This window comes from Bos grunniens, chromosome 12 (assembly GCF_055505025.1).
Source record: "Bos grunniens cultivar Pamir isolate PY7600 chromosome 12, Bosgru_T2T1.0, whole genome shotgun sequence".
NCBI lineage: Eukaryota > Metazoa > Chordata > Mammalia > Artiodactyla > Bovidae > Bos > Bos grunniens.
In genome coordinates, this window is record NC_141176.1 from 86,155,175 (window position 1) to 86,179,373 (window position 24,199).

Consider the following 24,199-nt stretch of genomic DNA (forward strand, 5'->3'; position numbering starts at 1 on the left):
AATGAATCATCACTTGTGGTCAAGAGTCCTTGAGTCTATCGTTTTAAATGAGTGTTATTAAACGAAGGTTTTTTACATGTATAAACCTGTGTTTGCCAAAGGTGAACTTGTGCATGTTTTAAGGTTGTATACACGCTTGAATAATTCATCTTGCAATCCAATGTTACTTTAGCTTTAAAGGTGCTTGCCATAATTAGGGGACATGTCTTAAGTACAGAAGTTATATATTTGAACACACATTAACACAGGATTTGAGCAGCAGGGGAAAATAGAATGCACGTAAAGCAAAGCTGAAAGATTAGAGGATTGTTAAGGATGCTAAATTTAAGTTGGAGCAAACAGTTTTCAATATAATACTTTTTTTTCATCTTCAGTATCTCTTTTTTTAATAATGAATAAGTGGATCAGGGAATTTGCTACCAAATGGTCTAAAATGATATCTAAGTTTTTCTTATCAGAGGATTCATGCCATGAATACTCCAAAATGCTCTCATTTTTTTAGCCTTATATATGGTATGTAGTTTGTTTTATGCGCTCTGTAAGGCTGAGGATCAGATGCACTCCAGATAAACAAGGATGTTTACAAATCTACAGATTGTGATACATACCCTCCAAACGTCCTACTTGAAAACAGGTCAGGTATAAAAGATAGTGACGACGGAGTGACGTCAGTAAGAGGCCAGCACAGGAAGCCCTAAGGCTTCATTCCTCCCACAGAAACACGCATTCAGCAACAGCACACATACCGGTTCCCTTTATGAGAAATAACGTAAACCAGTTAAAGGCTTCTGCACCACAAATCATTTCAATCCCAAAGAAAGGCAATGTCAAAGAATGCTCAAACTACCGCACAGGGGCACTCATCTCACATGCTAGTAAAATAATGCTCAAAATTCTCCAAACCAGGCCTCAATAGTACGTGAACTGTGAACTTCCAGATGTTCAAGCAGGATTTAGGAAAGGCAGAGGAATCAGAGATCAAATTGCCAATAACTGTTGGATCACTGAAAAAGCAAGAGAGTTCCAGAAAAACATCTATTTCTGCTTTACTGACTATGCCAAAGCCTTTGACTGTGTGGATCACAATAAACTGTGGAAAATTCTGAAAGAAATGGGAATACCAGCCCATCAGACCTGCCTCTTGAGAAATCTGTATGCAGGTCAAGAAGCAACAGTTATAACTGGACATGGAACAACAGACTGATTCCAAATCAGGAAAGGAGTACATCAAGCCTGTATATTGTCACCCTGCTTATTTAATTTATATGCAGAGTACATCATGAGAAATGCTGGGTTGGATGAAGCACAAGCTGGAGTCAAGATGGCTAAGGAGAAACATCAATAACCTCAGGTATGAAGATGATACCAACCTTATGGCAGAAAATGAAGAGGAACTAAAAAGCCTCTTGATGAAAGTGAAAGAGGAGAGTGAAAAAGTTGGCTTAAAAGTCAACATTCAGAAAACTAAGATCATGGCACCTGATCTCATCACTTCATGGGAATTAGATGGGGAAACAGTGGAAACAGTGAGAGACTTTATTTTGGGAGGTCCAAAATCACTGTGGATGGTGACTGCAGCCATGAATTTAAAAGACTATCCTTGGAAGAAAAGTTGTGACCAACCTAGACAGAATATTAAAAAGCAGAGACATTACTTTGCCAACAAAATAATGACTCAATGAACATAAGTTTGAGTAAACCCTGGGAGTTGGTGATGGACAGGGAGGCCTGGTGTGGTGCAGTCAATGGGGTCGCAAAAACTTGAACACGACTGAGCGACTGAACTGACTGACTGACCTCAAGTAAACCATAAAACCAGCTGTATCAAAATCACTAGGAAAACCATGGTACCTTTTGCCATAGTGCACTGGCATAGTGCCATATCGATCATACAAAAGAATAACATTGGACTGCTATCTTACACCACACATAAATGTCATCTCAACTGGAATTAGAGACTTATATGATTAGATTAGAGATTATACTAGAGCTGAATCTGTAAAACTCCTAGAAGAAAACTCTTAGGAAAAGGGAAGATCTTCATGATATTGGTTTTAACAATGACTTCTTGAATATAACACCAAAAGCATAAAAAGCAAAAGCAAGTAAAGGCAAATGGAACTACATCAAACTAAAAAACCTCCTACTGGTGTGTGCTTGCTTAGTCACTCATGTCTGACTCTTTGTGACCCTTTGAATTGTAGCCCGCTATGCTCCTCTGCCTGTGGGATTTTTCAGGCAAGAATACTGGAGTGGGTTGCCATTTCCTCCTCCAGGGGATATTCCCGAGTCAGGGAGTGAACCTGTGTCTCCAGTCACTTACAAACACCCCTTCCCAGTTACACCATCAGATATCTAAACTCTTCATAACTGGCATGAACTCCATGTTCCGTGTGCTTACTACAACTGGTGTGGAATTGTGCTCATCAGCATATCTGATAGAGCGTTCTTATCAGGTTGGCTAAAAAGCTTATTTGTTTTTTCCTGAAGATGTTATGGAAAACCCAAATTAACTTTTTCAGCCAGCGCAATATCCTTGTATGAAATGCGAAAGTAGTGTTGTTGGTGGTTTGCTATTAGAAATTTGGCCCTTAAGGGTTCCCATAGTAACTTGTTGCTGGCTTTTGGGGTGGTGTTAGCTGACGGTGTTTCTTCCTGTAATAAAAGATTATTGTTGAGGAATTTCTTATTGCTTTAGCATCTAATTCTACCCAACACTCTGTGTTCTCTGTAGCCTTTCCTGATAATCCTACCTTTGAATCTTTTTATGGTTGCTACTTCTTTCTTTTAAAAGGGTTATTTTTTTTTTTTTTAATTGAGAGGTCAGAATTGTACCAGTTCATTTAAGGAATATGTAGCCCTGTGCACAGTCTTTACAGAGTAACCACCCCTTAAAAACATACTTGTCCTTCTTTGAATTCCTGCAGATAGATTATGTTTGCATATTTACGTTTTACTCCGTGGCTTCCTCTGAAAAAGAAATATGGTCATGCCACTGCACAGCTTGCAAATTCAGCGTTGGATTTCTCTGTGGAATCCTGCAGATGCAGAGAAATTAAATACGGTAGAATTATATAGGCAATGAATGATCTGTAAATTCATTTGAAATGCTCATAGGCACCCCTTTCCAAACTGGGGTACTTTGTGCGATATGCTGCATTGATTTTCTTGTATGTCACATCACATTGGGTTTGTATGTCTCATTATGCAATGTTAGCACTTTATGGTGCTTTGCTTTTGTGGTGACACTGTGAACATAATGTAATGTGATGTGCCATGGCTGTGAAATGCCATTAAAGTATGACACTCTGGAGACTCCGTGAATCATGCCCATTTCACTTCTGCAGTGTCAGGAAGCAGAGAGAACCGCAGGAGGCCTTTGCCTTGCAGGGATTATCTGAATTTATCTATCTCACTTGAGTCGTGGAAGTTAATGTATTGGTAGATGGCTAATACTGCTAATACTATGACCATTTGAAACACCCTCTGTAATAGGAAACTCACTTATCCCTAAAATTTGTTGTTGTTACACTTTTTCATTTTTAGAATTATGGGGCAATAATAAAATAAAGTCTCTGTGTCATCTGACCCTCTGCTTTCCTCAAGTTTACAAAGAAGGGAGAAAATGGCTCTTTCTAAACCTGGAACTTGCCTGGGAGGATGGGTCAATGTAATTGGGACAATTCAGAGGTTTGTGACTATTACTGATAGTAGGCTTCAGCAGTACGTAAACCGTGAACTTCCAGATGTTCAAGCTGGTTTTAGAAAAGGCAGAGGAACCAGAGATCAAATTGCCAACATTCGCTGGATCATGGAAAAAGCAAGAGAGTTCCGGAAAAACATCTATTTTTGCTTTACGGACTATGCCAAAGCCTTTGACTGTGTAGATCACAATAAACTGTGGAAAATTCTGAAAGTGATTGGAATACCAGACCACCAGACCTGCCTCTTGAGAAACCTATATGCAGGTCAGGAAGCAACAGTTAGAACTGGACATGGAACAACAGACTGGTTCCAAATAGGAAAAGGAGTACATCAAGGTTATGTATTGTCACCCTGCTTATTTAACTTATATGCAGAGTACATTATGAGAAATGCTGGGCTGGAAGAAGCACAAACTGGAATCAAGATTGCCAGGAGAAATATCAGTAATCTCAGATATGCAGATAGCATCACCCTTATGGCTGAAAGAGAAGAGGAACTAAAAAGCCTCTTGATGAAAATGAAAGAGGAGAGTGAAAAAGTTGGCTTAAAGCTCAACATTCAGAAAACTAAGGTCATGGCATCTGGTCCCATCACTTCATGGCAAATAGGTGGGGAAACAGTGGAAACAGTGTCAGACTTTATTTTTTTGGGCTCCAGAATCACTGCAGATGGTTATTGCAGCCATGAAATTAAAAGACGCTTACTCATTGGAAAGAAAGTTATGACCAATCTAGATAGCATATTCAAAAGCAGAGACATTACTTTGCCAACAAAGGTTGGTCTAGTCAAGGCTATGGTTTTTCCAGTGGTCATGTATGAATGTGAGAGTTGGACTATAAAGAAAGCTGAGCACTGAAGAACTGATGCTTTTGAACTGTGGTGTTGGAGAAGACTTGAGAGTCCCTTGGCCTGCAAGGAGATCCAACCAGTCCATTCTAGAGGAGATCAGTCCTGGGTGTTCATTGGAAGGACTGATGCTAAAGCTCAAACTCCAATACTTTGGCCACCTCATGCGAAGAGTTGATTCATTGGAAAATACTCTGATGCTGGGAGGGATTGAGGGCAGGAGGAGAAGGGGACGACGGAGGATGAGATGGCTGGATGGCATCACCGACTTGATGGACATGAGTTTGAGTGAACTCTGGGAGTTGGTGATGGACAGAGAGGCCTGGTGTGCTGTGATGCGTGGGGTCGCAAAGAGTCAGACACGACTGAGCGACTGAACTGAACTGAGGCTTTACTTTTCAATCACTTTATCATGAATTTTCTAGTCCACAGAGACCTTCAAAGTAGTATTAATACCATCTTTTTTTTTTTTTCCTTTTGAGTCTATGCTGTGAGGATTTGTTGTAGGAAGAATTTTCATGTCATATCAATGATTTGGAAGAATACATGCAACCTTTTCTGCTCATCTACAATTTTGGTATCTTTAAAGGAATAGAAATATTTCTTTAAAACAATTTTTTTATTTAGTTGAGCCATGCAACATCTTGATTACCTCACCAGGGATGAAACCTGTGTCCCCTGCTGTGGAAGCACAGAGTCTTAATCACTGATCACCAGGGTAGTCTCTTTAAAACCAGATTTTGTTGAGAGCCAATCAAGATGTAGTCCATGGCAAAAATGCTCTGGTGGCTACCATTTGTGTTGAAGTAAATGACTGATATTTTAGAGACTGGATGTCTTGCACCCAGCAACAATGATTCTTCAAGTTACATTCCATTTGTAAGACATTACACTTTTGTAATCATGATCTACATTAACTCTCACAATAAACATATACACACGATTGTCTTTTATAGACTAGGAAATTACCATTGATCCAGATTTACTCATTGGCCCATGTTCATTTCAGATCCAATCCTTATGGCTGTCATTACCTCATCTGGTCAAAAATTGTTGGGGAGGTATTTCTCTTTATTTATTTATATGTGTATTTTAATTGCAATATCAAAAAAAGTATTCACCATGACATCAGAAATATCAGCCTGATGCATTTGTGCAAAACAGGCCACTTCGTATAAGTGTTTCCACAAGTTGTTTCATTACTAGCTGCAATCAGGATGCAAAGTCCTGAGGGATGTGTGTTTCTTAGGTAACTAATGTCACCAGTGACCATTTGAAATCCTCTTTGGACTTACCTGTGATGAAAGAAACAAGCGGAGAATATGAGTGGATTCAGAGGGAAGAGTCCTCTGCTGTTCCTCAAAAAAGCCTCTTTTTTCTTTTTGTTCCCAATGTTCTCTTACATATTGCTTATTTTTACTATCTTCAGAAATCTAATGCTTCTTCACATTTTTTCTCCCATTATCAGGTTAAATGACTTCATTTTATACTTACAGATAGTTCCTTAAATGATATATTTCCTGAATTAATTAAAATGCCCCTTCCATTTCTCAATGAAAAATGTAGGGTCTAATGTAGACAAGCCCTCCTATAAAACTTGATCTTGACTTCAACATTATTCAACTGTAAGATGGTGTTTTCTAATCCCATTGAATTCAATATTAGGTTTTGTCAATGAATGAATGCATCCTAATCTTTCATGTTGAAGTTCATGTGCTTATAATGTTTATTAAGACATTAATAACTTTGAAATATTCATATAAAGCATCCAAATTACTGGCATGATAATATGTTGTAGGAGTAGTCCCAATTAAAATAGTTCCTGCTTAGTAAATTGGCTTAATTAGTTCTCATTTATCGCCATAGGATATAGAAGTCTTTTATGAAAACATATATGTTGTAACTCTAGTTGCAAACTTTTTAGTAAAATAATTATAAAATATTTTCAATAGCTGGTGTGTGTGTGTGTGCTAAATCAGACAGTAGGGATGGGAGATAGAATTATCATGTCCAACTAGCTTGGATTCATGACCCATGGAACCCCTTCAAGTCCTAGCTTTATTTGTACTTCTATATGCTTTAAATATCCAAGCATTTGGGCTTCCCTGGTGTCTCAGTGATAAAGAATCTGCCTGTCAATGCAGGAGACATGGGTTGGATCTCTGTTTGGGGAAGAAGCCCAGGAGAAGGAAGCAGCAATCCACTCCAGTATTCTTGTCTGAGAAATCCCGTGAACAGAGGAGCCTCCCGGGCTACAGTGCATGGATTTGGAAAAGAGTTGGACACAACTTAGCGACTGAACAGCAATGCAAGCTTTTACTTTCACTTTAGGATTTCTCTTTATATTTTTGGCCAGTCCTTCTATATTAGATTTCTATTGTTGCGTATCAAATTACCCCAGACTTAGTGGGTTTGCATGGCACACATTTTTTATTTTGCAATCTGCTGGTCAGGATCCAGACAAAGCTTACCTCAGTTTTCTATTCAGGGTCTACCTACATGGAAATCAGGCTGTGTTCTCATTCAGAGGCGTGCCAGGGAAGTGTCCACTTCCAGAATCAGTCAGGTCATTGGCAGAATGTATTTCCTTTGGGCTGCATGACTGAAGGTCTTCATTTCTTACTAGTTCTTGGTGAGAGATCCTCATGCCCTACTATGTAGCCCTGTCGGTAGTGTGGGTTAAACATGGCTATTAACTTCTTCAGGGACAGCAAGAGCATCTCTGTCTCCAGGCTACTAGGATGGTCTTTATAACGAGACATAACCATGGTAGTGACCTATTCTGTTGCTTAAAACTGCAACATGCTTTTCATCTCCTCTCAGGGGAACATGATTATAGAAGATGTGATTAACTGAAGTTCTCCTTAGAGTTTGTACAAGACAGGACACTCCTCCCATTGCATGGCAGAAATTTATCCATTTAAAATACATTGACTGTGTATTTTATCCAAGTTATTCTGTGTTTCATTGATGAAATGGAAGCATTGCAATATCCATTTTCAGAGATGAGAAAAGTAGGGTTAGAGAGTTTTGTGCATGTGTCCAAAGTAGCAAGCTTATAATTAACAAAATGAAATTTTAAACTGAGGTCTAGTTAAAATCAAAGCACTGATACTCATTAGAGGTGTTTCAAGGGCTTCCCCGATGGTTCAGTGGGTAAAGAATCTTCCTGCAGTGCAGAAGACATTGGATATACAGATTTGATCCCTGGGTCAGGAGGATCCCTTGGAGGAGCAAATGGCAACCCACTCCAGTATTCTTGCCTGGAAAATTCCATTGACTGAGGAGCCTGGTAGGCTACAATCCACATGGTTGCAAAGAGTTAGACATGACTGAGTGACTAAGCCCAGTGTGATGAAATGCTATATGAATGTTCCTAAGAATAAAATGATCTTTATTTTGTATTTAAAATTTGTTTTCTGAACATACTCAATCTGGTATATTGTTTTTGATTTTTCTCTTCTTGATTTTGGGAACATGATGAAGATGTACAATTCTACAATTGTCCATCACAGAATTGCTCAATCTTGGACTCTTGACATTTTGTGTTAGAAAATTCTTGGTTTTGAGGAGCTATTCTGGGCATTTTAAGATGTTTAACAGCATCTTTGGTCTCTACTCAGTTGTGACAAGCAAAAATGTTTCCAGACATTGCCAGACCCTTTGGATGAGGGATGTGGGAGGTGTTAGAATCACTTGGGCTAAGAACCACTGTTGTACAGGAAATTCTAGCTTCTTTAAAGCTCCTGACCCTAGTTTCTGAGACCTTCTCTGGAGGAATATTTTTAAGATTATATTTCTCTAAAAATGACGTGGTATCTGCCAGTTTTTCCTTCATTTTGCACCTTTTCAAAACCAGAGTTTTTGTAAGTTTATCTGCATCGATTTATCATTTAACTAATCGCATGTTTTATTTATCAAATATTGAAAGGAAGCTGGGTATGAAAATAAAAGACATGCATGATCTCATCTTGTTTCCAGCCATTAATCTGGAAGTTTAGTGGATCTCGCTTAACACTGAAGATTTCTCCCAAATCTTGCATGTACATTCTGGAAATTCACAAGAATTCCCTTTATTAACTAGGTACTGTTACCAAGTCCAAGCTCTCTTTGCTCACCGCACAGTAGACCAGTGAATCCGAGAGATAAGGTATTGAGGCAAGGAATAGGACTTTATTCAGAAAGCCTGCCGCTGGCTGAGAAGATGGCAGACTAATGTCTCAAAGTAATCATCGTATCAGAGTCTCAATGCCAGGTTCTTTTATGGATCAGAAATGGGAGGAGGTGAGGAAACAAAGTAAAAAGGCTATTTAATCTTGCAAGTATTTCCTAGATAGGCAAGCACCAGGCAGAGTATGTGTTAATTTCATCCCTCCTGCCATCTACAGATGCATAAGGTTCTGAACAAAGGCACTGTAGCTTGACAGTCAAACTACTGTCTGGGGCAGGATCTCTGAGGGGCAGGATCTCTGAGGCAGGCCATTATGTGTGATGGTGGTAACAAAACCAGTCAAAGAAAGAAATCTACCATGAAACAGTCAAAATTGACTCTTCCATGGTACAAAGCTACATCTGAAATGTTTGCATTAGGATCATTCCTCATGGTCATCCCTGCCTGAGTGTGGTAGCAGCTTACCAATGATGACATTCATATGCAAAACACTACTTTTTATACCCATTTTTTCATTTCATCTCTACTGCAACTCTTTGATGTTCGCATTATTATTCCTTTCACTTAACAAAATAGGAAATAAATGAGCAGAGGCTTTGTGACTTGTATGAGAGTTTATTTCTACAGATTTGAGAATTGAATTCAATTTGGGGGTTCTAAAATTTGTGCTCAACAGGCTGCATTTCAATTGTATATTGATGCTAGAAGGAGAATAGGCTCAGAGGAGATGAGATAGGAGGGGACAAAGCGTTAACATTTGTGTACATGGGCGAGAGGACGGAGCTAGATAAGTAGTAGAAGGAAATTAAAGATGAATGCTCTGGCTCATGATGGAGTATCAGGGAACTTGAATTATCTATATCATAGTGCAAGTCTACAGAAGAAAATAAGCATGAGCATGGGAAAGGATAGAAAATAAGTTAACACTGTTGTTGTTTTGGAGAAGGCAATGGCACCCCACTCCAGTACTCCTGCCTGGAAAATCCCATGGACGGAGGAGCCTGGTGGGCTGCAGTCCATGGGGTCGCTGAGGGTAGGACACGACTGAGCGACTTCACTTTCACTTTTCACTTTCATGCACTGGAGAAGGAAATGGCAACCCACTCCAGTGTTCTTGCCTGGAGAATCCCAGAGATGGGGGAGCCTGGTGGGCTGCCGTCTATGGGTCGCACAGAGTCGGACACGACTGAAGCGACTTAGCAGCAGCAGTTGTTGTTTAGTCACCAAGTCATGTCCTACTCTTTTCCAACCTTATGGAATGTAGCCCACCAGGCTCCTCCCATGGGATTCTCCTGGTAAGAGTACTGGAGTGGGTTGCCATTTCCTTCTCCAGGGGATCTTCCTGACCCAGGGATCAAGCTTGTGTCTCTTGCAGTAGGAGGCAGATTCTTTACCACTGAGCCACCTGAGAATTAACTCTTAATTTTTAGCAGACTTCTGACTACATTTTGCAGAATTTCATGTTTTCCTGAAATTTGGTGCCACCCAAATATTACCTCCATCACTTTCCCAAAAAGCACACTGGCTGTTTTCTTCAAATTCAATTTGTCTTCACTATAGTATTAATGAGTTGTCTGAATATTAGCATTGCCTCACAGCAACACTTCTTGGCATTTTTAAGATTCATTCAGGTTCAAGAGATGGTTGAAAAAATGGTCTTAGAGCGTATTTTACTTCATGCTGACACCTTTTGCCCAGTGGCAGTCTTGTTTTGTTCTTGTTTTATAGTTCTCCTCACCAACTGTTATTGCTCTGTGACATTCCCCAAACAGGTATTTTGTTTTTGTAACAGGTGTATAATTTTTCTTTAAAAAAGTAAATGTAAGACACTGAAAATAATATTTTCAGTCTTAATTTATCTCTCGTGTATACTGCACTGCACAGAAGTTCAACCATTTGAATCGACCTTTTGATTTAGAAAATTGAGAACATTTGCAGTTGGCTACCTCTGACTACCATCATCTTTTCTTCCAACACTGAATCATCCATCGATTCCGATCTGCCTATTTTGGGTTCTACAGTATATACTGAGATTCCTACAGTGCCCCTCCCCCGCTTTTTTTTTTGCCCCAAAGTACTTTGCCAACAAAGGTCTGTCCAGTCAAGGCTATGGTTTTTCCAGTAGTCATGTATGGATGTGAGAGTTGGACTGTGAAGAAAGCTGAGTGCCGAAGAATTGATGCTTTTGAACTGTGGTGTTGGAGAAGACTCTTGAGAGTCCCTCGGACTGCAAGGAGATCCAACCACTCCATTCTAAAGGAGATTAGTCCTGGGTGTTCTTTGGAAGGACTGATGCTAAAGCTGAAACTACAGTACTTTGGCCACCTCATTCGAGGAGTTGACTCATTGGAAAAGACTTTGATGCTGGGAAGGATTGGGGGCAGGAGGAGAAGGGGATGACAGAGGATGAGATGGCTGGATGGCATTACCGACTTGATGGACATGAGTTTGAGTGAACTCCGGGAGTTGGTGATGGACAGGGAGGCCTGGCGTGCTGCAGTTCATGGGGTCGCAAAGAGTCGGACACGACTGAGGGACTGGACTGAACTGAACTGAGCTGACAAGAGTAGCAGCAATAAACTATCAATACTGTCAAGATATGGATAGCTCATAAGAGAGCCTGCAATCTTTGAGAGCCTTTGCCTCTCCACTTTTTCAGTTGGGAGAGATGATAGTGGTTTCTTATCCTTTCAATAATGCAGGAGCCTCCTTGTCTTTAGACAATTAGTCATATTTCTGCCTTTTTTCAAACCTATCCTATTTTTAAACAAGGATGTTACTACATATTATAGTATGATAGTTTCAATTTGTGTGTCATATTATATTCCTTAAATTGGATTCATTTAGACTTTGGGATCAGACAGATGAAATTATGATTTAAATGCCAAATTTAATTTGGTCCTAAGAAGATTTCTTATACGAAAGAGTAGCTCATTATGTTTATTATGCTGACCTTTTCACTACATGCCTGTTGTTATTATTTTTGTTATTTCCTTAACTGTAATTTCAGACTTGGAGTATCTTGACACTTTTAAAGAATTCTGAAGCACATGTGTGTGTGTGTGTGCCTCTTATTTCCATGATGAAACTGCATATTATTTTATAATGGCTTTTGTTTCTTTAACTTTCCTGAATTCCCTAGTCTTACTGTTAGGCCTACCCAGGAAAGCTTTTCCTGCTTCATTTGGTTATCTTATTTACCTTGATGATGCAGTGTCTTTTTTTATGCAGATGATATCCTGATTTATCTCTTTCTGTGAACTTTTCTGCAGCAATTTCAAAGCTGTCAGCCTGGCAAAATAAGATTAAAGACTAAAAGGCCCAGCATTTCCACCACAAAGTACATATAAACACAGCAGCCAGCTAGAGGTCTTCCCTTGATTTAACAGTCTTTTGGTTCTGACTCCTTTTTATATGGGAACAGACTCTTCTGTAGAAGAAGTGCAAAACCAAGGTCATGGAGCAATGGACTCTAGTGGTATTCTAGGGGGATATTATTCACTGGTTGCTTAAATGTTTCATTTAACTTCTAAGGAACATTGATCAACCATGACCATTGTTCTCTGGGACTGATTTATAAGTACAGGAATAGCCTGAGAGCATGGCATTACTAGATTAAATATCAGGAAATGTGTGGGGTAAATATTAAGAGAGAGAAGAAAAACCAGAATACTCTGTGGCCAGGAATGCCTCCTTTACCATCTTCTAAATGTAGGAGTTAGTAGGGCTTGACTTTTAAAAAATTGACATTCTGCCTCTTTCCTCAGGTCCAATTCATTCTTGTTGGTGTATATGTCATCAGTACTTCCTTATGCCTATACTTACTGTCCAGCTCTTTATTTTCTCAGATGCATACTTATATAATGACTTATTTGAATATTACATGGAAATGTCATAGTTGTCTCTTACATTTATCATCATAAACTAGCTTATCTTTAGTCTGCTGCTGCTGCTGCTAAGTCGCTTCAGTCATGTCCGACTCTGTGCGACCCCATAGACGGCAGCCCACCAGGCTCCCCCATCCCTGGGATTCTCCAGGCAAGAACAGTGGAGTGGGTTGCCATTTCCTTCTCCAATGCATGAAACTGAAAAGTGAAAGTGAAGTCACTCAGTTGTCTCCAACTCTTAGCGACCTCATGGACTGCAGCCCACCTAGCTCCTCCGTCCATGAGATTTTCCAGACAAGAGTATTGGAGTGGGGTCCCATTGCCTTCTCTGGTCTTTAGTCTAGTGTTTCCTATTAACAGTAAAAGCCATATCTTTTCAACTAATTGCTCAAGCAAGACCCTGGGAATTGTCCTGGATGCTTGCATACCTATCTGATTCACTAGCAAGTTGGATTGATTCTACTTAAAACATGTTTCTTGAATCATCTGTTTCTCAGTGTTTTCAATGCTGACCGTCTATTTTGATCAACCACTATCTCTTACCTGGTTTATTGGTTTCCCATTTCATTCTTGCCTGGTTTTAATGCACTTACTGCATAATAACCAGAAATATCTTTTAAAAAGCTAAAGCACACTTATTACTTCACTGCCTAGAACTCTGTCATCACCTTTTATTATACTGAGAACAAAAACTGAGTTATTATTTTTTTTTCCCCAGAATCCTGCATGGATTGTATTCCTGGCTCTTGCTAGCTGTAATTTATATGAATTTCAGGATGTAATCTCTTTGCTCTTAGTTTGCTTATCTTTGAAATGAGAATGCTAATGGTGAAAATACATTTTTCATAGAGTTCTTGAGAAATTAGAGTTAACTATGTAAGCAATTATAATATTGTTTTGAACAAAATAAGTACCCTATAAAGATTGCTGTTGTTTTTGACTTGACCTTCGAATCCTGACATCCTTTGACCTCTGATTTTGTTTTCAATCTCACCTTATACTACTCCACTGAGATCCAACCATATCAGCTTTTATTTATAACTTTATTTTTTCAATTATCCTCATGAGGGTCTTCCCAGGTAGCATGGTGGTAAGGAATTCGCCTGCAATGCAGGAGACATGGGCTCAATCCCTGGGTCAGGAAGATACCCCTGGAGTATGAAATGGCAACCCATTCCCATATTCTTGCCTGGAAAATTCGATGCACAGAGGAACCTGGCTGGCTACAGTCCATGGGGTTGCAAAAGAGTTGCACATGGCTGAGCACAGCACATCCTCATGCATCAACTTCCTCCCCATCTTCCTCCTGTGGGCCTCAGTTTAAATATCATCTTGAACATCAGGCCATAGAGACAAAATTCTTTATTTGCTCAACTCAGTGACCCAGACCATCCTTGGGCCAGAACTGGGAGAACAAAAAGGTAGGGTTGGGGGGCATGATGGGAAAGATCCCCCACACTCTCTTGCTCACAGTGGCTCTTATTCTTGACTCTGTGTCCAGGACTTTTGCTGCCTATGCAACCCTGCTGGGGTCTCATCTTCAGATCCATGTCAGAAGAGAAATTAGAAATTTCTGTTCTGATTTCAAACTTAACTTCCCCAAGGTGCTCACCCCATGCAGGTTACTTCTTCATATTTTGACTTCACTTCCCAATCAACTTGATTTTGCTTCCTGGTCAAAGTCCTCTGGTGTGAAGAGTTGCTTTTTCTATTTACCCAGCATTTTGGTATATAGTGGGCTTATTCCATCAATTCAAGAGACCCACGTTCAATCCCTAGGTTGGGAAGATCCCCTGGAGGAGGAAATGGCAACTCACTCCAGTATTCTTGTCTGGAGAATCCCAAGGACAGAGGAGCCTGGTGGGCTACAGTCCAGCTGCAACGAGTGGGGCACAACTGAGTGACTAACGCTGTCCCATCTTAGCTAACCCTGGAAGTTCATGTAACTGATCTCTCAGGTAGCTGAGTTCATCAGTGATCATTTGTTCTGGTTTCCCAGTTTCTCCACAACTTGAGTGCTGCAGAATGGAATCATCAGATGCGTTCCCTGTAATTCCTGATTTCCTGAAAGGAGGAGCTGGCCTTCACTTCCTCAGCTCTTCTGACTGCTGTACAGTTTTTTTGATTACCTATCTTACATCTATCCCTAACAAAATCAACCAGAGCAATTTTGGATTTGCCACGCATACTCTGATGCACATTCAAAAGACTTAACACATGTGAAAGTTCTAACAGACAAGAAGAAACATTATACAACTGTTAGGTACTTTTCCTCTCCCCATACTTTCTTTTCTTCTGGGGAAAAAATCTCATTTGTCATCCAAATTACTATGCATTTTTCTTTTGTACTATCTTACTGAAGCATAATGAAGCAACATGGATAATATAACACATAAAAATAAATTTTGAGTACAAGGTTGTACAGTTTCTATTGTGTAGTTGTATCAGTCTTCTGCAATTACAAACTTCATCTGAGAAAAGAAATTATTTTCTTCGAATAAATGAAATATTTGTAGACTTGTTGTTTATTTCCTTGTGATGCTCTACTGTGTGTGTGTGAGTTAGTTGCTCAGTCATGCCCAATGCTTTGCGACCCCATGGACTGTAGTCTGCCAGGCTCCTCTGTCCATGAAATTCTCCAGGCAAGAATACTGGAGTGGGTTGCCATTCCTTTTCCAGGGGATTCTCCCAACCCAGGAATCAAACCTGGGTCTCTTTGTGTTGCAAGCGGATTTCTTTATCATATGAGCTACTACTCAATGCTCTATTGAAAAGGGTATTTTCAAAGTAAGGATGTTACTGCAATGGTAGTACTTGTCAAGAAAATGTCAACTAAAAGAATGGAGCCTTCTTATCCATATTAATATTAATAAGATAGTGTTACGTGCATATAAGACATCTCTGACTATCTGACTAACCGGCGGTGGATCTCATCACTAAGAGATGCTAATGAGATGGAAAATGTATCTTATTCTGATTAAACTCCCAAAAGATCTATAACAAAGGATGTCACAACATAAATGCCCAGAATCTCACTCAGAAAACATGGGTCAGAATATGCTATAATTTGAAAAGTTTTAATGCAAAGAATTTTAATGAGGAAGATGAATAATGAAAAAAAAATACAATTTGATTTAAGACTTAGGCTCTCTTGGGGAAAGCAATGCCAAGCACCAGATTAACCTCATGACTTTTATTTCTAACCAGGGTCACTTTTCCTCAAGGAAACTAGGAAGGCTGCCCTAGGCTACAACAAGACAAGCTATCTGATTCCCAAAGAAGCTGAAGGCTGGGCAATGATAATAAAATTTCTAATGTTTATTGCCTGGGGAAAGATTTTCAAAGATGGCATGGCGCCGATAATAAATTACTTTTTAAACAAATCGCTGAACCTTTGCTCTCAGTCACTTCCCTTTGGTAGCTCATCAAATCTCTCCAGTCTGATAGCCCACTTCATATTGAGATTGGTGCATATATAATTTATTGGAGGCCTGACAGCAAAAATTCTTTCTCTTACATCCCATTCAGAAATTTTCCTAAGTTACAACAGCAATAACATTAGCAATACATAGGCTAGAAACTAGTAACAACTTTTACAGTACATATTTATTTTTGCCTAGAAATGTGTTAGTAAGGCAAATAAAAAGAAACTGAATAATCTATTAAATGTTGCTATTGTTTCTTCTAGCACATGGAACAAATGCATAAACTGTATAACACAGATCACATACTAAATAAAATGCTCATATGTACCAGATATTCCAGAGTATACTTAGGTAAATCCTTTTAAAACTTATTAATTTGAGTGTAATTAGTATCTGATCATTACGTTTTGCTCTGTAATATCAATATGTGCCCCTAGACAAATCAAATAAACTAGAAATACTAGTTTGTCACAAAATAGATTTTAAATTCACACAGAATCTTTTTGTATACGCACTCTTTAGTGACCAAAAAACTCATTAGGCAAAGAAGTGGGCAATTTACGATTCTTATTAGATATGAAAAAAGTCATCCAAGCCTGTTGAGACTGTATGAGTTGCCAACACAAAAGGATACACAACAAAAACCATACCTTAATCATCAAGATGAAAGAGAACTGCATTGAGGAAAGGACAAAAAGCATGCATCAGCTGGAATATTGCACACACACACCCAAAACCCAGCTCTTCATTTGAGTTATATGGGGCTATCTCTTACTGCATCTGTTTTTCATAATCTTCATAGTCTCTGCTATAAGTGGAATTTGATTAGATGTAACAAGCAAGAAGGGCTCCCCTGATGGCTCAGTGATAAAGAATCCACCTGCAATGCAGGGGACTTGGGTATGATCCTTGGGTTGGGAAGATTTCCTGAAGAAGGAAATGGCAACCCAATAAAGTATTCTCAGTATACTTGCCTGGGAAATCCCATAAACAGAGGAGCCTGGCAGGCTACAGTCCAGTGGGTCGCAAAGAGTCAGACAAAACTTAGAAACTAAACAACAGCAACAAAGAAACATATGCAATGGTCATATCTTCCAAGTTATGAAGAAAATATTTTTCTATCAAAATTTTATGTTATCAAAGTTATTAGTCAAGAATTATAGAAGAATAGAGATATTTTCAGATATTGAAAGATGTTTACAGTTTAAGTCCTATTACTCTTTTCTTGGAAAGTTGCTTGAGACAATATTCTAGCACAATGAGAAGATAAAAGTAACAAGAGAAGGTCAGATGACTTGGGAGATTTTTGAGGGTAGATTCTCAACAAAACCTCACACACAATCCAGCTTAGATCAGAATAGTACTCTCCAGAACATGAAAACTCTACAGAATTAATCTCAAATTCATGAAGCATCCCATAAAAATAAAATAGTAATTATTTAATCAAGCATAATATGAAATAAATAAGCAACTACAAACTCCAGAAGAAAATGAACAAAATACTTTAAAAATGTCATGGTAGTAGTATCTAACTTCCACCTTGACTAGTACAGCCACTATGGAGAACAGTGTGGAGATTCCTTAAAAAAACTGGAAATAGAACTGCCATACGACCCAACAATCCCACTTCTGGGCATACACACCGAGGAAACCAGAATTAAAAGAGACACGTGTACCCCACTGTTCATCACAGCACTGTTTACAATAGCCAGGACATGGAAGCAACCTAGATGTCCATTGGCAGACGAATGGATGAGCAAGCTGTGGTACAGATACACAATGGAGTATTACTCAGCTATTAAAAAGAATGCATTTGAATCAGTTCTAATGAGGTGGATGAAACTGGAGCCTATTATACAGAGTGAAGTAAGTCAGAAAGAAAAACACCAATACAGTATATTAACGCACATATATGGAATTTAGAAAGATGGTAACAATGACCCTATATGTGAGACAGCAAAAGAGACACAGATGTAAAGAACAGACTGTTGGGCCCTGTGGGAAAAGGCGAGGGTGGGATAATTTGAGAGAATAGTATTTAAACATGTATATTATCATATGTGAAATCGATCGCCAGTCCAGGTTAGGTACATGAAGCAGGGCGCTCAGGGCTGGTGCACTGGGATGACCCTGAGGGATTGGATAGGGAAGGAGGTAGGAGGGGGGATTCAGGATGGGGAATACATGTACATCCATGGCTGGTTCATGTCAATGTATGGCAAAAACCACCACAATATTTTAAAATAATTAGCTTCCAATTAAAATTAAAAAAAAATAAATAAAATTAAAACACACACACATAAATGCTGTGGTAGAAACTTAAAGCAAGCTGAAACACAGCTTCAGTTTGAACAACTGATTGGATGTCATTATGAGGCTCAATTTACCTTGACCATGTCACACGACATTTTGATTACCATATTAGAAGTGACATTGAAAGAATTATGGTCTTATTATACCAGCGTGCAAACCCAAGTATCATAAATTCAAGGGTGACACTGGGTTTACAGTGACTGATACTTATTTAATTTCTTATAAATAGTGCCTGCTGAGTTTTATTTTTTTGAACAATGGACATATCATAGAACACTTAATTAAGTTTAGAGAACATAAAGTGAAGTTGGAAGTCTTGCCAATATAAACATACACTTACATTCTACAGAGACTAGAGAGAAGAAGGGGAATAAGACAGATAAAAAAGAGAATCAGAGACTTCATCTAAAGCGGACATTAGGAAAGTTCATTTTCTCATATAGAAACAAGTAATAGAAGATTAAGTAGATTTTTACAATTTCTATAGTTGCATAGCAGGTGAACTAAGAATTTTGATATAATAAAATCCTCTGAGAAAGAGAACAGATAAAGTGTGATGTTATAAATCCACATATATTAACAGAAAATGGAAATGAAAAAGTTGTTTGAGTACTTCAAAATTACTTGAAAATATTTGCCTTTGAGAAGAATAAATTCAGGCTCATATTCTTTATTAAAATTCTCTGTGCTGTTAGATGAGATTTTTACAAACCACATGTGCTTATATTACTTTAGTCAAATTATAAAACGATTTGAAAACAAAACTTTCAGGTAAAGGGAGATAAACAGAGTGGCAAAATGTGTAATGAAAAGTGTAATAAATTCACCAGGGCTGTTCTGTGGTTCCCTTATTATTTGTTAATTCCCTAACAAATTCCCCCAAAGTGGCTTCTATATAACAGTTATTTAGTTCTTCAGTTTCCCAAACTTTGATACCAAGTTCCTCTTTGTTTGATATCTAAATAAGAAAGTAGATGGTATAGAGAAAAAAAGTTGCTTAAATTCCCTTTTTCCACCTTGAAATGCTGTTTATCTTGACTTCATTTATTTTCTTCTTTCTCTTCTGCTCTGATAATTATGTGTCTGCTTTTCCCTAAGACTGAGTCTTACATAATCACCCTCAGTTCAATCTCAACCATCCAATCTCCTTCTAAGCTTAATTTTCTTATTTGTCTTCAGTCTTGGTTTTCGGGGTTTCCCTGCTTGCCCACGACTATGCTCCAGTGTTATCAATTCACATTTTTCAGACGGCCTATCATCTTGCTCTCTTCCTGTCATACTCAATCTTATAATAATGATAGTGTGTGTTTACTGTGCATATTTTCTTACCTATTGAACTCATTTGATAATCTTTTAAAACTTCACATTTATTTCTATTAGTAAAAACAAACCACCTCTTTATAATGCCGCACAAATACCACATGAAAATACTTTTTTTTTTTTCAGCTTTTATCCTCATATTCTCCTTCAACTTATCAGTTTTGTTCACTTCAATTCAGTTCAGTTCGGTCGCTCAGTCCTGCCCAACTTTTTGCGACCCCATGAACCTCAGCACTCAACATTCAGAGAGCTAAGATAGTGGCATCCGGTCCCATCGTTTCATGGCAAATAGATGGGGAAACAGTGGAAATAGTGGCTGACTTTATTTTTCTGGGCTCCAACATCACTGCAGATGGCAATTGCAGCCATGAAATTAAAAGACGCTTACTCCTTGGAAGGAAAGTTATGAACAACCAAGACAGCATATTAAAAAGCAGAGACGTTACTTTGTCAACAAAGGTCCCTCCAGTCAAGGCTATGGTTTTCCAGTGGTCATGTATGGATGTGAGAGTTGGACTATAAAGAAAGCTGAGGGCTGAAGAATTGATGCTTTTAAACTCTGGTGTTGTAGAAGACTCTTGAGAATCCCTTGGACTGCAAGGAGATCCAACCAGTCCATCCTAAAGGAGATCAGTCCTGGGTGTTCATTGGAAGGACTGATTTTGAAGCTGAAACTCCAGTACTTTGGCCACCTGATGCGAAGTGCTGACTCATTGGAAAAGACCCTGATCCTGGGAGGGATTGGGGGCAGGAGGAGAAGGGGACGACAGATGATGAGACGGTTGACTGGCATCACTGACACAATGGACATGGGTTTGGGTAGACTCTGGGAGTTGGTGATGGACAGGGAGGCCTGGCGTGCTGCAGTTCATAGGGTCACAAAGAGTCGGACATGACTGAGAGACAGAACTGAACTGAACTGAATCTTAGAATGCTTGACTCCCTTGCAGTCCAAGACACTCTCAAGAGTCTTCTCCAACACCACAGTTCAAAAGTATCAGTTCTTCGGCGCTGAGCTTTCTTTATAGTCCAAATCTCACACCCATACATGACTACTGGAAAAACCATAGCTTTGACTAGATGGACCTTTTTTGGCAAAGTAATATCTCTGCTTTTTAATATGCTGTCTAGGTTGGTCATAACTTCCAGTCATGAGTGAAATTCCCCTTTTTTATACTTTTTCATCAATTTGTCCTTGTGCCTTTATGAACATGGCTGCTATTCTTGTCATGGTTTGTCCTTCTTCACTCTTCTTAAACTCTACGTGATGTTAGTGTGTAAGTTTCTTCTGCAGACATATCTTTCCTGTATCTACACTCTTTTTGTGTGTGACTTCATACATTCCACAAAGCTGTACCTTAACTAATGCCTTTGTAGTTACAGTGCTGCATTTGAAACTAAAAACATAGTTTATCTTATCTATTATTTTATTGACTACATTTTGTCCCTCTATTGCATATTACATATCTTATTACGTTTCACCACCAAGCCAGTTTCTCCTGCTCTTTATCTCTGGCCACTCTTCCCATTAACTGAGCTGAAGACCTCATGGAGTCCATCTTGACTTCTTGGTCTTCCTCACTGCAAATACGCAGCCATTTGATTAATCCCATCTTTCTTGTCCTCACAGCTCCTTGGGCATTTATCTTCCGTTTTTTTATTCACACTGCCTCCATTGAAAACCCTCAGATATTATCTTTTACTTCGATTTTCCACACATACTCATCACTCAATCCTAGTTCTTAAAGCAATCCAGACCGACTGAAGATACATTTCAGTACCATCAGCCTCACAATCTAACAGGGCTTGAATAGAAATCATGAAGTCGATGATTGATGACAGATGCTAGAGCTGGAAACCAGCCTGTTATTTTCGGGCTGTTTCGCACTAACATATTTTTCTCCTTTTCTTATTAGGAGATAAGCCCCAAGCACCCAAAAGGCTACAAAACTCAGCCGTCTCCATGCCCTGGACCTGGCTCAGTTCTCGGGATCTGGTTTCAAGATTCATCTACCATCTTCCCAAGTGTTGATCAAGGACAGCGTTCTTCTACCACAGTTGGGCTCCGTACTGATTGTCGGGGGATCTGCTCTATTCGACCTCTGCAGGTATGTGATCTACTTTTCCCTATTCCTGTCCTCCTGTGAAAGTAGCTGAACCATGGGTGAAAGGACTGCCACTCAACAGACTTCTCTGGAAGGTTGCCTAGCTCCACTTCATTTAGTTGTTTTTCATGGGTTTTATCTTGTCCCTTCATCTGGGACATAACTCTCTGCTTTTTCATCCTGATTGGCTTTCTGTAATGCGGTTTTTGTTCTAGCTGCTGTGGGATTGTGGTTCTTCTTGCTTCTTCTGTCTGCCGTCTGATGGAGGAGGCAAAGAGGCTGGTGTAAGCTGCTTGATGGAAGGGACTGGCAGTGGGAAAAGCTGGGCCTTGCTCTGGTAGGCAGGGCCTTGCTCAGTAAAGCTTTCAACCAATTATCTGCTGATGGGTAGGGTTGCACTCTCTCTCTGTTAGCTGTTTGGCCTGAGGCCACCCAGCCCTGGGGTCTGTGGTAGGGTTAATGGCAACCTCCAAGAGGGCTTATGCCAAGGCGATGGACCTTCAAGGACTGCTGCTGCCAGTGCCCCCATCCCCGTGCTGAGCCCTGCGACCCACGCCTCCATGGAAAACCCTCCAACACCAGCAGGTAGTTCTGGTTCAGTGCCCTGTGGGGTCACTGCTCCTTTCCTCTGGGTCTTGGTGCGTACAATATTTTGTTTGTGCCCTCCAAGACTGGAGTCTCTGTTGCCCCCAGTCCTGTGGAAGTCCTATAATGAAATCCCGTTGGCCTTCAAGGTCAGATTCCCTGAGGATCCCCAGGCCCTTTGTTGGGTCCCCAGGCTGGGAAGCCTGACTTAGGGTTTAGAACCTTCATAACAGTGGGAGAACTTCTCTGGTAGTATTATTGTTCTCCAGTTTGTGGGTCACCCACTTAGCCAGTATAGGGTTTGATTTATCATGATTGGGCCCCTCCTACCATCTTGCCGCAGCTTCTGCTTTGTCTTTGAACGTGGGGTATCTTTTCTTGGTGGGTTCCAGCATCCTCCTGGTGATGGTTGTTCTACAGCTAGTTGCGATTTTGGTGCTCTCGCAGGAGGAGATGAGGGCACGTCCTTCTACTCCGCGATCTTGAACTGGAAGTCGACTTCTGGTTTTAATCTGCTCTGTGAGTTCCCCAATGATGACCTAGTACCACATTAATTGTACCACTTTGTACCAATGCATGAGATCACTGCATTTTTCAATGCTTTTCATACTACTCATCTCTGAGATTAGCCTTTATAGCTGGTTTATCTCCCTCTGTTCCCACCTTACTTTAGTGATGTATAATCCGTGGTAGACTTAAGACACCCTTCTCACCTCTTGTTTCAACTGCTGTGATCTCAAGTTCAAATATAAATGATAATCACTATCCTGATTCAAGTGTTCAATACCTGTTTACTCTCTCTACAAAGCAATAGTTGTTTAAGAATATTTATTACTTATAAGCACTCTTCTAAGTCTCTTTGTAAATCCTTATTAGATTGGTTTTTCTATGATTGGGGAGTGTTCAAGTATATGAATTATTATTTCCTATATTAGTTCACCAATTCAACACGTATTTATTAATTTAAAATGCACAAAACTGATCTTATATTCTCTTTCTCGAAGACCATCAGCAGCTTCCTATTTACCTGAAAAATTAAATTCAAAACCTGTTTCAAACTACCTTGACTATATTCCTATCATTATAGACAACCACATTTTAGATAAACTAGATTTCTAATCTTTCTGCAATAATTCCTACACATCTCTTTATGATATTTCTTCCACTGGAGTTAGCTCCCTGCCCTCATATGTATGAAAAACTGTTTTTTCCTGTTCAAATAAACCCAAGAGGAAACTTTACCAGATATCTGACTATGAGAACAAGGGAAGCCACTCATTTTCTAAAGATTTCCCTGCCTTCCAATTCTGCAGTGTTGATACCTTAGAATGTGGTAAAATAATTAATAGGAAGTTGCTATTTGTTATGCCTCACAAATGGTAAATTATTAAAGAATATTGCTATATTAATTCTGAGTGGATGTCAGCTTTTGTCATTTGATATAATGAGCACACAATAGAATTTAATTGTGCTTAACATCCTTCAGCATATTCTAAGTGATTATTATGGCAATAAAAACATCACTTGATATTGGTTAAACATGAGCAATTTTTTATGATTCATTAAGAGAATACATTTAGATATGGTATATCCACCCCTCTGGTCCTTTTCCATCGTGCTAAAATGGAAATATTCAGCATGAAGATAATAAATACATATAAATATGGTCATTATAAAAAAAGTCAAAGGCCTATGTAGCTAATTATCTTGTTTTATAAATAATACAAGGACAAATAACTCAGAAATCATTTCATGCTTTTACTGATAAAGAGTAAAAGGTAACACTCTTATTTTAAATTACAGCTAAAATCATCACTAAGGCATGGGGAGGAACTTTGAACC

General features: G+C 39.2%; 1 long non-coding RNA gene across 7 annotated transcripts in view; it reads left to right on the forward strand.

Annotated features, from left to right (window-relative positions):
- Positions 1-24,199, forward strand: part of LOC147362036 (uncharacterized) — a 233,028-nt gene that overhangs the window by 125,005 nt on the left and 83,824 nt on the right. For 5 of the 7 annotated variants that reach the window (XR_015137718.1, XR_015137723.1, XR_015137719.1 and 2 more), the window contains one exon: positions 21,584-21,775. This is a non-coding gene — a long non-coding RNA (uncharacterized LOC147362036). Of the gene's footprint in view, positions 1-15,816; positions 15,993-21,583; positions 21,776-24,199 lie in introns of those variants that run through there. The other 2 variants (XR_015137721.1, XR_015137726.1) reach the window with 1 other exon arrangement.